Here is a 15,884-nt window from a genome sequence, read left to right as displayed (position 1 = left end):
AAAATGTTTAAGCCAAAAGATGAACGTGCGCCCATTTAAACGCCGTGCACGCGCATTACCGGTGGATGAAGAGTTGTACTGCGCACGTGATGCGTCGCGTTTTCCGTTTTCAAGTTCAACAGTGAATGTAATCATACAGTAAAAAAGACATCTTAAAGAATTAAAGAGTGGCATTGAATTTTGTTAATAAACACGCTGAATAACGGGAAGTAAATTACTGGAGGGAGTTAAAGCAGCGCATTAAATTTGGACATTCATGTGGCTCAGCTGCAGTAATGTTTCTTGTCTTGTCACCTTGACAATCACTGCGTTTCATATTTCTCGTCATTAAACGGCTGTATAATAGATAGCGTTTGATTACTTACATCTTTCTTGCACTTCCACTAAAGGCGCATCTGATCCCTGTGTTGCACCTTTGTCTGCCTGGTTTGGTTTGATTTGATTGGTCATCTCGGAATAATTTTTACTTTATCTTACTTAATGGGGTGCAGCTCAGACCTGTTGGAATGTGACATCACACTACCGCGAGATCTATTTAAAAGCATACTGAGTCATTTACTATTGAATCGGTCTCGCGGTGCTAAGACGTCACATGCCGATCGGTCTGCGCAGTGCAGCCAGAAGTGAAACGAGCACTGAGCATTCAGTCAAATAAAACGAGCATCAGAAAATGACCGAAATCCGGACCTCGTGGACCTCAATGGTGAGCACGGTCATGCGCACAGCTTCAATAATGTGTCAGGAACCCAGAATATTTGTCACAAGTGTAGCAGAGCGGTGCTAGAGAGAGAACATGAGCCTAAGATTTTAAGAACTCCGACTACGCCACCCCGGGAATTGCACCCGGGGAAATCTCAATTTACCCCCAAAATGATGGGTGAAGGACACAGGTTCGGTCCCTTATAATAAAGTAGGCAGGAGACGTGGGTATAATGCAAAATGTTACATAATTTTATTGATACAAATATTTAAAAACACTAGATTAAAAAGACACACCAAGTACTCATTCTTTCCCCTTAAAAGGAAAAGACACAATTTTAATTATAACAAAAAGGTTAAATCAAAACAAATAAAGAAAAGAGAATGTTACCAGCAGGGCTGAGGCTCCCAACGGCAGAGGACAGAATTCAGTTTGAGCAGAGCACACTTCCACACAACCACACACACCAAAGTGCACTCAAATCACACTACGAAACACACAAGATGTTACACAGCACACGATGAGAAGCACCACCACCGTAGAAATTCCTGTCACCCGTGGGACCCCAGCTCCTGCGATAAACCAAAAATAAAGGTTAAAGACGCTTAACAGAACATAAATTATAAACACTTTTTATAGATGGTTTAACTACTTCTCACAACTCCTCTATAGTGACCATTAATACAATACACAAACAGAGACAATAAAACATTAGGACGGTTAATTTCACATACCACTCCCCTCTGTCACAGTGTGTTACTAGGTTCAATAGGCCACACATACACCTGGGCACGTTACAACGATGAGGAGTCACGTGCAGCAAACAAAGTATAAATACAAAAAATAAACAAAAGAAACAAAATAATTAAAGAGGTTGGATAGGGGAATCACAGAGCTCATTCAGAGCATCATTTAATCTTTAAACCAAAAACGTTCATGTCCCCAACACATATGGATTTGAGCACTATATGGTGCGATATTCAAAGGTTGACCGGACACCAGCAGCACCCTTTAATGATGTCAACACGTGCGCACTGCAAGCTGAATAGCAGCGCTAAAAACAGCGCGAAGAGGTAATCACAGCCCGGAACGAGAGGGAGAATCCGCTTCTTACGCCAGGCATGACACCTTACGGACACTGGCATACAGCTGTCATGGCAGCCACCAGTGCCCTGGCATACAGGGAGTCAACCGGAGAGACTAGCACTTTTAAAATCCATGGAACAGTGCTAACAGGCACCAGCATCGGAGCCAACACACACTGTAACGACCGTCAACAGACACAAGGGGAGGGAAATCAGACGTGACACATACACGGCTTCAGCCAATCAGCCTTTAAATAGAGAGCCCTACTCTCCAATAGGTGAACACAGCTGTCAATCACCTTGTCCCACTACACAAGCATTGATTAAAACAATGATGACAAGAATCACGCGAAAAACAACATAAATTCAGGACCTTTTGGCAGTGAGGGGGGGTTCGTTCGAACCACCCGAACCCCCCCTGCCTACGGGCTTGATCTGTAAGTGTGGTGGTGCTTATGGTGTGTCACGCTGGGACGAGTGAGCATAAGGGTGAGAGGGAAAAATCACAGTATACTCACTACAAAAATCTAGACTACACCACTGAGAGACAGTGAATGACTCGACCTGTTTCACACATAAATTCTGACACTGTAGCAAACCTCACTACATTTAACACTCTGGGGTCGACGGTGGCGCGGGCGCCGCAAACTCTTTATTTTTCAATCACTCCGCAAAGAGAGTTAGATAACTCTGCTGATTTTGGTCATACAGATATGATTTATACATCATTTAAAACGTTAAAGTGTCTAGTTTTTTTTCTGTCCACTCCCAATAAAAACAGAATGTTGTGCTTTTCGCAAAATTAAGAAAATAAACATGATGCGTGTTTTGTTCTCTCTCCCTCAGTGAAGTCCTTTCAGAAACACGTCAGAAAAATTAACTGTAACTTAAGGAATACTTCTCATATAAACAAAAGATACATATCGACATAATGCTTGGAATGTCTGCTTTTGGAAGATGTAAGTGAAATCGAAATCAAATATTGTAATTCGTTGTTAACTGTGTTAGAAGAGGGAGATGTACCGTCTTTCTCGTGTTCCTGCATTATCTATAATGAGCCACGCCCCGCTCCATTGAAGAGAAGAGCAGAGATCATCCATATTCATTAGTCAACCCCAGTCAATGGAGGCTCCTCTGCAGCCATTCAGTGCTGTGTTGAGTTTTAATCCAAGTGTTTTATGGTGACATGACATCTACTTGTTTACTCAGACTGTAACTTAAGTTATCTCCAGACGCGAGTGTGTGTGCTTCATCAAACAGACGCGATCGACGTCCAAACGCACACACAAATACCTCATATTTGACGCGCTTTGTGGTATCATTATAAGATATGCGATTGTAAACATCACATCTACTTGTTTACTCGCGCCTAAAGTTATCTCCAAACAGATGCGAGTGTGTGTGCTTCGTCAGTGACGCGATGTCCAAACGCACACACAAACACGATGCCTCATTTTGACGCGCTTTGTGGTATTCTTATAAAAGGTGTCATTGCAAACATCACATCTACTTGTTTACTCGCGCATAAAGTTATCTCCAAAAAGAGGCGAGTGTGTGCTTCGTCAGTGTGACGGGATCGAGGTCCAAACGCACACAAAAACACAAGATGCCTCATATTTGACGCACTTTGTGGTAAAATTATAAAGTATGCTCTCTCGCCTGTAAATCTCCAGGCGCTTATGTTTTCTTTGTGCTTCCGTCAGACGCGGTTGACGGCCAAACGCACACACAAACACACAATGCCTCATATTTGACGCACTTTTGTATTAAGACGGATCTAAACACATCTAAAACCCTGTTTGTTCGCGTATATCTCTGCACGGTAAGTTTATTTAACGCAGGATCACGCATGGGAAGGCATTTCTTTTGTGTTGCTTTCACAAACAAACACGTAACAAGGCGTCGTCTCATTAGCCTATGCAGCTCATTATGCAAGTGTTTTGTTCTTCAGCTGTCAATCACAGACTATTCAAGAGCTTCCAGCCTCCTTGCATATTGCCTTCCTAACCAAAAAGTGACTTTGAAATTGTAAATCAATATTATTGTCTTATGTAAATGAGTAAGCAGAATGATTTTCACATCATTTTAAAGAAAAAACTCTAGACTACTAGATCCTGTTTTGAAAAGTCTTGGGAAAACATGTTTAGTATGAGTTTTTTTGACTTATATCAGTCACTTAAAAATTTAGCTTTTTCAAAAACCACGCATAAACATTTTTCTCTCAAAAATACAAACATGTACATACATGTTGATCATATAATATAGTAGCCCAGTTTGTGCTGAACACAGTGTTATAAGACTTTTGCCATTATTATGTTTTTAAGCAACTGAAAAAAGCACAAATGTCAGTGCATGTCAAAACTTCTCCAGGGCCCTAAAAACCCCTTAGACCCCAGAGTTTACTCTTAGTTTTACATCAACACTAACAGAAATGTTTTACATCAGCAGAAGGTAAAATCATCAGTTTATAAATGTATTAAATATTACTTTTGAGTTCAGGTTTGGTCCAGAATGACTCATTTGATGCAATACAATCAAAGTCCACCAGATGTCGCTGGTGTGCAGACTGTACTGACATGAATGATTGAAGAATGAAAGCACCATGAGATGTAATGCACATGAGATGAATCGTCCTTAAGAAAATCAAGCATGACTTAACTATAGTTAGCAAAGTTTTATCTTTGTTTTATTTGTAGTAGGTCTCAGATCTTTGTTATCAGTGCTCACATCAAAAGCCTTCATCTCTGTTAGTATGGAGGAGGATTAGCGTCTAAATGAGCAGCTTTCACATCTGGAAAAACCTCATCAATACTGAAAGAGCAACATCTGCTTTCATCTGTCTTTGTCTAGTTCAGTAAGACGATAAACTTCAATAAAAAAGTCAAAATTCAAAATTTAAATAGTCAGATTTGGATAAAGTTACAGATCAGATCCTGTACTGAATAATCAACTCATACGGGAAGTGATGTCACTATTGTGTCTTCTTATTCACCAGCAGATCATACTGAAGATATCTTTACATCCTTATCGTCCCTGTCCTAAAGTCCTGAATAAAAATGAAAGAGAAAGTCAATCAGATATGAGATCATCATCAGTGTCAGATAAAGAGATAGAAAAACAAACTATACGTGCTGTCAGTCAGTGATAGAAATGAAATCTTCAACATAATAAACATGTCAACAATCTGTTTATCACATACACATGAACTACAACAATACAAAAACACATTTCATCTATTTCCTCTGAATATTTGATGTCAATGTAAGAGATGAATGTATTGATATGTATGTAGTATAATATAATGACACACTGACAGTTTTATGAGTTCACACACAAACAGTAAGAAAATGAAGGTGATGCTTTATTTTAAAAGTCCTGGAGGTTGACAGTCGTGTAAATAAAGAGAAACAGCATCAATGTCAAAGCTCGACAGAGAGTTGTGTGAAGTGTCCATCAGATTTTAAGAGTTGACTTTCTCTTCTTTTTTCTAATCTACATCTCTATCATTTATCATCTGTACTTTGTGTTTATCTGTTGTCTATATATTGTGTTTGTGTTGTTATTTCTGTCTGTATTCTGATGATTTGATAAATACATGAAATAAAAACCAAGTTGTTATAAAACGATGAACATCTAGTCAAGTGTGCATAACTATAGAGGTGTCGGCCTATCAAACAAACCCCATTAACAAACATCATATATAAGCACAGAAATAAGCAATTCATTAAAGGAATTGGTCAACAAATGAACTATTTGAGTACTATTTGTTGCACTTACATGTTGATGGTCCTGAAAAGCTTGTTGAATGTGCTGCACATATACTGGTCCTGGGTCAGGGTCATCTGGTGGTGCCCCCACCTCACCAATGGGTGTGCCATGCTTGTGCGCGACATTGTGCAGCACTCCTCAGGACAGTATGATGCAGCAAACCTTGTCAGGGCCTTATAACAGCCTCCAAATTACGTCCCATCCCGTCCCATACAGCTGGCATTGCACTGCTCAAACACGACTGGCTTATTCCTGAGCGGTCTGCCAGTTCTCTTTAGAAAGAACCAGTTACCAGGAAACCAAGTGTAGTAAGCACCTGTAAAGGTACGTGTAATGCGTGGCTCCTCACTGTCTCTATTTCCAAATTCTGACCCAACTCAGCGCAGAGCTGCAAGAGTAAAGCCCTTGGAAATCTGAAATAAGCCAGTTATCATCGTGGGCCAGAAAATTATTGTGGTCCCTAAAAATTCATTCTCTCCGGATTCGTCCATTGAAAATGTCCTCTAATTAAGCCAACGCTGCCATTGCTAGACGGGTGGCCATTCGTGCCAGTTTCGCCGGACACATCCTGAACAGGATTTCGAGTGTGTTTTCCGGATACGATCGCATACTTCATCGAAGTTCTCACATTTCAGTTAAAATACATTAGAAAATAAAGATTTATTTCTTTTAAGACATACAATCATTGTAGTTTCATTCTTACCTTGAAATGTAACGGTTGCTTTTCTGAAATTGAACCCGAAATATTAAACCTTGACTTCCGGAGAACGCACTCGAAAACATGTTCGGGACGTGTCGGGTGAAACTGGCATGAATTGCCACCCTAGGCCGATCCGTGGACAATTTGGATTTCTACAGAGACGTGTGTATTTTCTATGAGGACACTCTCTGGTCCTAACAACGCAACGTGTCTTTACATCCCCATCAAACAGCATATACAACACATAGCTATCAGGGATAATTGCATCCTTATGCTGAAAGTGTATTGTTTGCATGCGTTTTAAAGTTTTGACAGTTTAAACTTTTATTTTCCTCAAAGCTGCTGTACAGCCTGTTGTCTAGTGATGGGTCGTCCATGAACGATTCCTTCAATTTGAACAAATCTTTAGTATGACTCGGGAACGAATTGTCTCGCAGAGTGATTCATTCATTTTGTGTGCCTGCGTGACATGTATTGGTTCTGTGCCGGAAAGAGAATTGATTAGTTCACCTGTCGCATCTTCGGGTCCTCCAAGTCATTTGTTCCTTTCACACGGGACAACCCAATGCCAGGAGTGCCAGGAGTGCCAGGAGTGGCGAACCTTTTCAGCATGATGAGCCAAAAAAAGGAACATTTACTTCAAAGAGCCACACAACAAATGTCTCTCACAAGGACTTTTACAATTAATTGCTTATTAGAATTTGTAATTACATACACAATAGTTTTCATGGATTTGAATGTTTGTATCAGCCTTTCCCTTTTTACTTGACTCAGTGGGAGACCTGACATTCCTTGTTTTCCACAATCTTTGATAAGTCTGGCTTGTATTCAGTTTGTAGTAATTCTTTCACATGTGTGTTAGTCAGGACAGAGCCATGCTTTGATTTCACTTGTTTCGGTGTTGAAAAAAGTGATTCACAGATGTAAGTTGACCCAAACATAGACAATAGTTTTAGTGCTGCCTTTTAACATTGGGATATTTTCAAAACTCCAAAGTTTCTTCCCTTGGAACATGTTTAAGTCTGTCATCCTCAGAAAGTTCAATCATTTCAAGCTGAGATGCTGCTTTATCTTCCACTAAAGGGACTTTTAAACAATGATTCAGCAGTGAATGTGTTGATAAGAATCTGTCCTCAAAACTCTGTTTGAGATTTTCAAGCAGTGTTGCATACAGTGCAGTACACTTGTTTACAGTGCCGCTGCTAGCCATTTTGGTGCCCTAAGCATAATTCCTTTATAATGCCCCCCAACCCTGAGAAAAAAAACGTTTGTTTTTGCCAGTTTAATTTTTATTACCAAACATATAACTTCATTGCAGATAGCAAAATCTTCACAGCTTAACCAACACACACTACACATTTGAAAGTGAAAACTTTTATAGAATAGCAAAATAGAAAAAAATTACCAAACTTAAATTATCAAAATAATCCAGACATGTTTTTCACAAGTACAATGTCACTTTAAATAAATGACATTAAATAAACATCAATAAACAAGAATTATCAATATTTCATATCAAGATTCAGAGAACTAATTGTCACAGTAATGTTTGCTTCATATCATAAATAATGACGTTTTATATTTATATATTTAAGAGTCATGATTTGTTAGCCTGCTAACGTTAACTTTGACTGAGAAAGTTTTAACCACCGTCACATCAAAATAAACCACAAAATAAACGACTGCTCAATATCTAAAGAAAAGTAGTGAAAGTAACAGCTGGCGTCAGTTATTTGTAAAATGCATATGCATAGGTAATGTTTTACAGTAAAATCTCAATTTAGCTTGCAATGAAGTTATAAATTATAACAACATAGTTTGCTAACATTAAAGTCAGCACCGCAAGTTCGAGGCGCATTACGATTAGCAGCAGCTGCAGCCCATGCGCATTTCCCTTATTAGGAATGATTAAACATGATGGACTTACCTGCAAGTGATGCACGGGCATCATCCCGCAGTTTCTTTTTTTCCGATACTGACTCCTGCTGTCTTTTCGGGCCATTTCCAAAAGTTGCCTACTGACTGGCCGTTTCTCAACCCGAAGCCTGCAGCCTGCGCGAGGTTGCATATGCAGGCTGCATACGTCATCAAGCCTGGTTTATTTCAGTTAACTGAACATTACATTAGCAAGTCATAAGCATATCACAACAATATACGATTAACAAAGAATAATAGTCAACTTTATAATCGTTAATATTACGAAATAAGAACGTTTTGATGACGTATGTAGAAATGCGACCTCTGGAGGCTGCAGCCTTCGGATTGAGAAACGGCCTCTGTCAAACCTCGTCAGGTGCCCGCCGGTCAACCGGCACGGACCATCAAAGGCTGGGGGGCATACTATCTAGACTAGAGCAATTAAATTATCTCGTTCCCCCTTTTTGTAACATATACATGGATAAAAAGTGCGTAATAATATTTCTATAGGCTAATGAAATAATATCAGCATTATAATTTTTTTTTGATTAGGCTATTTTTTGGTGCCCCCTCAGCACGTGATGCCCTACGCACAGCGCGTGATGCACGTTATGGGAGCGGCGGGGCTGCTTGTTTACAACCTCTGCTGCTTGTACACTTCAACAAAGATGGATAATCTGTTAACTCTTTTGTAGATGCATTTTGAGTTTGTTGATAAATGTGAAAACACTGCACCAGGCAGGCACCATCTTTAACTTCCCCTGCAGATCCACATTCAGATAATGCAGTATGTCGACCAAAAAAGACAAATCTGAAATCCACTTGGGATCACATAGCTCGGAATATCATCAATACTGAAAGAGCAACATCTGCTTTCATCTGTCTTTGTCTATTTCAGTAAGACATTGATAAACTTCATACTGCATATATTACAACAGCATGAGTTTATAGTAGAAGAGTCCTGGGGTCCGTTCTTCGTACGTCGATTAATACATCCACGATCAAATGAGACATCTGAGATGTTTAGATCTCGCTAATTATATCTCGCTTATCCGGTTCTTTGAACACCACTGCTGTTGATGATTAGTATGGCAGGATTGAATTATCTGAGATGACTGCGTGTTTGTGCGCTGCATGAAAAGGCAAAACATATCGATAGTAGAAACACTGATCAGCAATGTTGTTATTGACACGCCCATTTTTAACCCCTGCAGTCTGAGAGCTATTGATGAAAGGTTGTGAACTTTTTATGACGCTGAATTTAGAATCCCAGTTAAAGCTACTTTTGTACATAAAATCACCATAAATAATGTAAAATATTCTGTAAAAATATCATCTTGATATCTTTATATGCTTGATTTAAACTTTGATGCTCCTAAAGTACTTTAAGTCTCTTTTAAAAACAGTTAAATGCTGTTTTATCTGTTTGAAACAGCAACATAAAAAGCAGAATAAAAACAGGTGGTGGTCGTGCATCTTCATGTGATGTGCTGGCAGGAGTGTCTCTAAACTGATTGATTGTACAGATCATCTCTGGAGCAGTTGCTCTTTCTTAAACCCACATCCAATGCAACACTTTGATTGCTGATTAATAAAATTTGAATTGTAGTTTATTATAAGATTGTGTTTCCCTCTCTTTTCTGCAGTTGTAGATAATACACCAACACTTTTAGCTGTTTCCAATAATGTGTTAAATAAAGTATGATATGCAGTAAAGGAATGTAAATGTTATTCTACATCAAAAGATTATAAAATGCAACTGTTTCTGAGCAATGCACACGACAGTAAAGAAATCCTCTCAGATGACAGTCCTTTAGAGAAACTATATGCAAGTGGTTAAATAAGTTTACTTCAATTGCATATTCTTATATAACTGATTTCTGACTACAAGAATATTAGCAGGAATCCACATTAACTGAAAGTCCTGCATCTGCTGAGTCTGCACAGAAAAGTGTAGTAAAGAAGACAAATATGTGTGAAAATATGTGCCAAAAAACTTATTTGGTTATTGCCATTTTTTGTCACAGGAAAGGGACAGGGTAACATCTTTGTATTCAGAGTTTATATAACAGATAGAAATTACTAAAAGAACCCTTAAGCCTACTTGACAATCTAAAGACAAAACTAAAATAGGAGATGAGTTTATTCAAAGGAAACTTATTTCACAAAGAGTAATTGTTGTACATATTATAACATATATTACTGCTGGGTATGATTGATTGCTGTTTTTATTAATGAAAATTTTAATACATTTAAAATGAAAGTGATCAGCATGTTTGTCTTGTCATTCATTTAATGATAATCAAATCTGTTAAACAAAAACAAGTTGCACAAGCACAGAAAAAATATATTTGTTATATTATATATTTGTTAAATAACATCGCTAAAAGATTTAATCTATACTTTTTTATTACGTGTTGAATTTGAAAAGCTCTTCTCGTATTTCTCGTATAATGGAGAATACCTACTGCGTCAGACTTTATGTATCACATCCGCTTAAAAAGGTACAAACTAATCTTGTTTACATGAAATAAGTCTGCTCCCGAGCAGGTTTAATCTTATGGACCGGTTGCTATGACAGCAACTCTAGGATGAGCTTTGAAGAACCAAATAATCCAAGATCAAGCCAAATCATCAACAATCAAATCCAGCTAACCGAGTAATCCACGTACGAAGAACGGACCCCAGGACTCATTTTCTGCTTTATACTCATCTAGTCTTCCTCCTCTCACATACTTTATCATCGTCACCATTTTATGCTGTATATTCACGAGACAAACAATGATATCAAGCTTGAAAAAATACTATAGCAAGTATTGTAGCAACCAAAGCACATAAACGCCTCCAAAGCGCCTCAAGCACTCATTTTAACAACAACTCCTGACGTTCAGTCACCTTTGATGGAGTTAAGGGGCCTCATTTATCAAGCGTGCGTAAAGTGTGCATAAAGTGTGCGTAGGAACAGTTTTACGCAAAGTGTGGTATTTATCAAATTGCACTTATATGTAGAAATGTGTGTAAATATACGCACACCTCTTGAGTATCCGTACGCAGAGCATCTAGTGCTAGAATAGCGATACTACACAGAATCATCCCCAGTGTGTAAAGAAGTGTGTATTTATTATCCACAAGCAGGTGCTAAAATGATTTGTGTATATTAACAGCAAACCATTGTTGAAGTTAATGATTTATTTGTGATTTGTCGTCAAATTGGTGTCTACCACTATAAATGAAGCGCTGACAATGCAGTGCAATGACTTATCTTACGTTATTGGAAGACTTGGGAAATCATCCATCCGCCGGGAGCTCGTTTCAGATCGCACCGTTGATGCTGTTATATGCTGCTGTTCAAGGTGGAAAGTTCTGTCATTGTCTGTCCTCCTTCATTTGCACTGATTTCACGTTGGTGTGCTGTGACGCGTTTTTTAATTTAATGTCAAACCACTTTTTATTTCTAGGAGTGTTCTCATACTGTACCCAACGTAATTAAACTCACTGGTAACATGTTCCCATGTAGATTTGTTTTCTTTTGTTAGTCATTCCTCGCGCATTAAGTGAACCAAACAGTATGTGTTATAAGGATTTATTACACGGCTCTCTGGAATGCTTGATTCTGATTGGTCAGTTGAGACATTTGCAGGTTCGTTCTGTTCAAATAATAACCGCTCCAAAACAATAACGCATAGCCGGACTACTTGTACGAGTAAAATCGCTCCGCGCCATATAAAGATCAATAAAGATTACTGTTTGGCGCCATCTTGTGACAAACACTGGAACATTTTGACATTCATTTTAACATGTACGGAAAAAACTAAACATTTATGGCGCTATAAACTAAACCAAACCGTGGGGTACTATGCAATGGAAAAGCGCCATTAAACAGTGGATAGAAGAACGAACAACGACAAGACACAGAGAGCTTACTGAGAATGAACTTGACAAAATAGAGCATGACAGCTACGAAGCCAACACCAAAAAAAAAAACAGAATGGGCATTAAAACTTCTCAAAGACTGGCTAAAACAAACAAACAAAATGGAGACAGACAAGTATGAAGCAGAGGATCTTAATAAGGTATTACGATCATTTTATGCATCTGTGCAAAGTTTCACGGAAGGATAAAAATGTTAATTTAAAACAAATATGCCAATTAAATGTTTCAAATTCATATTCATGTCCAGTTTTTTTCTTATGTGACAAGTAGCAGTGTAATAAGCGGGATAATGTAGAGGCAGCCGGCAGCCACTGGGAAACAAGCCCCGACAGTGCGATCAGGACCCGACGCGAAGCAGAGGGTCCTGTATCACACTGAAGGGGCCCACCTCCCAACAACCACCGGCTGCCTCCACACCATCCCTTACTTAACCTCATTCGTAGGTACAAATAGAACATTTTCTACGCAATGTTGATAAATGAGGCCCCAGGATTTTACCTCAAGATTGCAAATTATAATAATGATCTAATGTACTGTTCACTGAGTATGAATTTACCGTTTTGTTTTTACATTTATTTTGAATTAAGCATAGAATGTGTTGTGTTTTATTGTAAATTTATTATAAAGTTTGTGTTTGTCCACTAGATGGCGCAGTTTGACTCTGTCGTTCAGAAAGCGTCTGACAGATAATCAACAGCGATAGACCAAAGCTGAAATGTCAAGTTTATCATTTTATTAAACTTTGTGATTTTATTTACATTTCATTCAGTGTCTGAACTTTTTTGTAATTGATCACATAATCATGAAAAAGTCCTGCAGTCAGATCCTGAAGAACACAAAAGCAAAGACGTCCAATATTTAGATTTAGAGATAAATGAGCTGCGAGTCTTCAATGTTGTGCTGCAGTGTTGTTTTCGTCAACGATGACGATAACGAAATGATTTCGTTGACGCACATATTTTTTATGACGCTAACGCGACGATGACTAGCTAAAAATGTCTCTAAGGTGACGAAAACATGACGAGACGCTTTCGAGTTTTCGTTAACGAAACGAGACGGAACGAAAATGATTATAAGTCTGACGTTCATATTGCATGTCATTTCTGCCTATTTTGCATGAAATCTGTCGGTTTTTAGCTCAAAAGTATAAGCAATGCTGCCGCTATCTATCCTTGTTTTGGGTCAACACAGTCATGCTCACCCCCATCACCCGGCTGCCGCCATGCCACGCACGCGCACAAGATTTCAAACAACAACAACAACACACCTGCGGCTGTGGCGAGTTCGAAGGACCGTATCGGTGACGCCAATAAACGGAAACGACGAGATGATTTATGGACATACTTTCAGTATAATCCATCAGACAGAAAAACGGAATGCATATTGGGAGACGACGGTTAATGTGGCCACAAACTAGGTGGGAAGAATACCACCAATCTCAAGCGGCACCTGAAGGCTCATCACGCTAATATTTTTTAAAGGTAACTAACAAGTCACGCTTTTAACTTATAATATACATTCAATTTTACTCGACAATCGGCTTGTGACACATTTCATGGTAAGCTTAAGGCAGGGCTGGACTGGGACAAAAAATTGGCCCTGGCATTTTGGCCCAGACCGGCCCACTACATAGGATCACAAATCTTTGTGCAACCTTGACTATAACTCCATATAATGATTAAGTAAAAAAGTATAAGAGCGGACATGTGACATTACAAAAATGTAAGCGCTGTAAAAGGCTTTGCAGGTTTTAAAAATAATAGTATAAGCCAGTGAGTGCACAATGTTGTGCACCTTATGATAACACTGAGACAAGATAAATGTTACAATGACAAGCCACAATCCCCATTACAGTGTGTGCAGAAAATTTTGATCACTTTTTTTCTGAACACCTTTTACCAATTCCAAACCAAAGTAACTTCAATAACCAACATTAACTTTGTATATATATTTTCCTTTCATCCTATTTTATGCCCTTGCTGCCCGAATCAGGATTTCTTGTATAATGGTCATACCTCAGTTTTGCTATTTCCATGCATGGCATCTTTCTTATGGACATAAATAATGAATGTCCATTTTAAATGTAAAAGAAAATGTGCCTAATAATTCTGCACACTTGAATATAAGGTGCTTTTTTCTCCAGTCAGCCATCATTAACAATAATGTATTACTTATAAATGCTTTATTTACAAAATTAATGGTAGTTATTAAAATGAATTTGGTTTGGAATTAGTAAAATATGTTTGATAAAAACTGTGATCAAAAGTTTGATGTAATAATTCTGCCCACACTGTATTTTATAGCAGTGTAATCACTGTCATGTTACAAACAGCCATTGATCTATCATTTGTGTTTTTGACTGTGTTTTATTAAGAGGATATCTAACAACAGTGTTTTAAAAGCAGTTCTGCTTACCGCATGTCAACTCGCTTCTCAGTCGTCTCTTATTTTGACAGACGAACACTGATGCTGCATGCTTCATAAAATGCCCTAAAAGTTGTTATTGGGCTAGCCAAATGTCAAATCAAAAAGAACCAATGGGCTGCTGATTAGGTGTCTCCTGGGCCGGTCTGTCCGAAATAAAAACATCTTACGCTAACTTTTTTGGAAAAAGCAGTACATTGCCACCGCGCCTTTTAGCGCCATTAATGAATTACATTAAAACAAAGAAAGAAAGCAACGGGCTGCGTTGCGCGATGAACGAGTGTTATGGGCTGGTCAGACAAAAATAGTGCGAGATGTATGATACGTCTGTATGATACTCGCTCTCTGTTTCTTGTGTCTGTCAGATCATCGCTCTCTGTTTCCATCTGACACAAGAAACAGAAGGGGAGGGGTGGAGCTTGTTAAGAGATGATTGGGCCAGCCCAGTGTCAGTATGGAAAATAAACCAATGGGCCGCAGTCCATGCTTTATGAGGCCGGTCGTTGGCCAATTAAATATATATATATATATCATATTATATTCACCGACCCCCAAGGACGTCGGCCCACCGGGCATTTGCCCGGTATGCCAGATTACCAGTCCAGCCCTGGCTTAAGGTTTTACATGTACAGTATCTGCTTGTCAAACCTAAGCCCATTTCCAATACGTTTTGTGGTGTATTTAAATAAGGTAAGGCACGCGTTTCTCAACTTTATAAGCAAGGTCTCAGCATAACACACAAACTCAACATGATGGTATATTAGGCTAAACTTTTTTCTTCATAACTTTTTGTTATGACATGCGCAGAAGGCACACCTACTAAAACAATATTGTATTAAATACATCACACTTTTTAACCTAAATTCATTGGTTAAAAAATACCTTTTTACTAAAATTGACTTAAACTTGACTAAAACCTCTTTGCGTTATTGTCGACTAAAACTTGACTAAAACCTTTTTGCGTTTTTGTCGACTAAAACTTGACTAAAACTATCAATTTTACAAGTGACTAAAATGTGACTAAAACTAAAAGCATTTTCGTCCAAAAGACTAAGACTAAAACGAAAACTAAAAGGGCTGCCAAAAACAACACTGTTGTGCTGAACTTGAACACATTTCAGTTTAAGATGAAGTTAAAAACCCCAACAGTGTAGAAGAAGAGGAATCTTGTCAGTATTTACTTCAGTTTATGATCCGATGGGAATTCTTGCTCCTCTTACACTGACTGATAAATCGCTCTTATAGGAAATGTGTAGACAGAAGCTGAGTTAGGATGAAGATTTACCTCCAACACTTCAAAGTCAGATTTAGATAAAGTCACAGATCAGATCCTGTACTGAATAATCAACTCATACGG

The 15,884-nt window shown here is 38.5% G+C and overlaps 1 long non-coding RNA gene across 1 annotated transcript; it reads right to left on the bottom strand.

Annotated features, from left to right (window-relative positions):
• Positions 1–928: 928 nt before the first annotated feature.
• Positions 929–2,107, bottom strand: LOC129422890 (uncharacterized). The gene is made up of 2 exons (XR_012367626.1): positions 1,435–2,107; positions 929–1,272 (listed from the first exon to the last, which is right to left on the bottom strand). It is a non-coding gene; the product is annotated as an uncharacterized lncRNA (long non-coding RNA).
• Between the last annotated feature and the right edge of the window lie 13,777 nt (positions 2,108–15,884).

This window comes from Misgurnus anguillicaudatus, chromosome 24 (assembly GCF_027580225.2).
Source record: "Misgurnus anguillicaudatus chromosome 24, ASM2758022v2, whole genome shotgun sequence".
NCBI lineage: Eukaryota > Metazoa > Chordata > Actinopteri > Cypriniformes > Cobitidae > Misgurnus > Misgurnus anguillicaudatus.
This window is presented reverse-complemented; position numbering and strand designations above follow the sequence as displayed.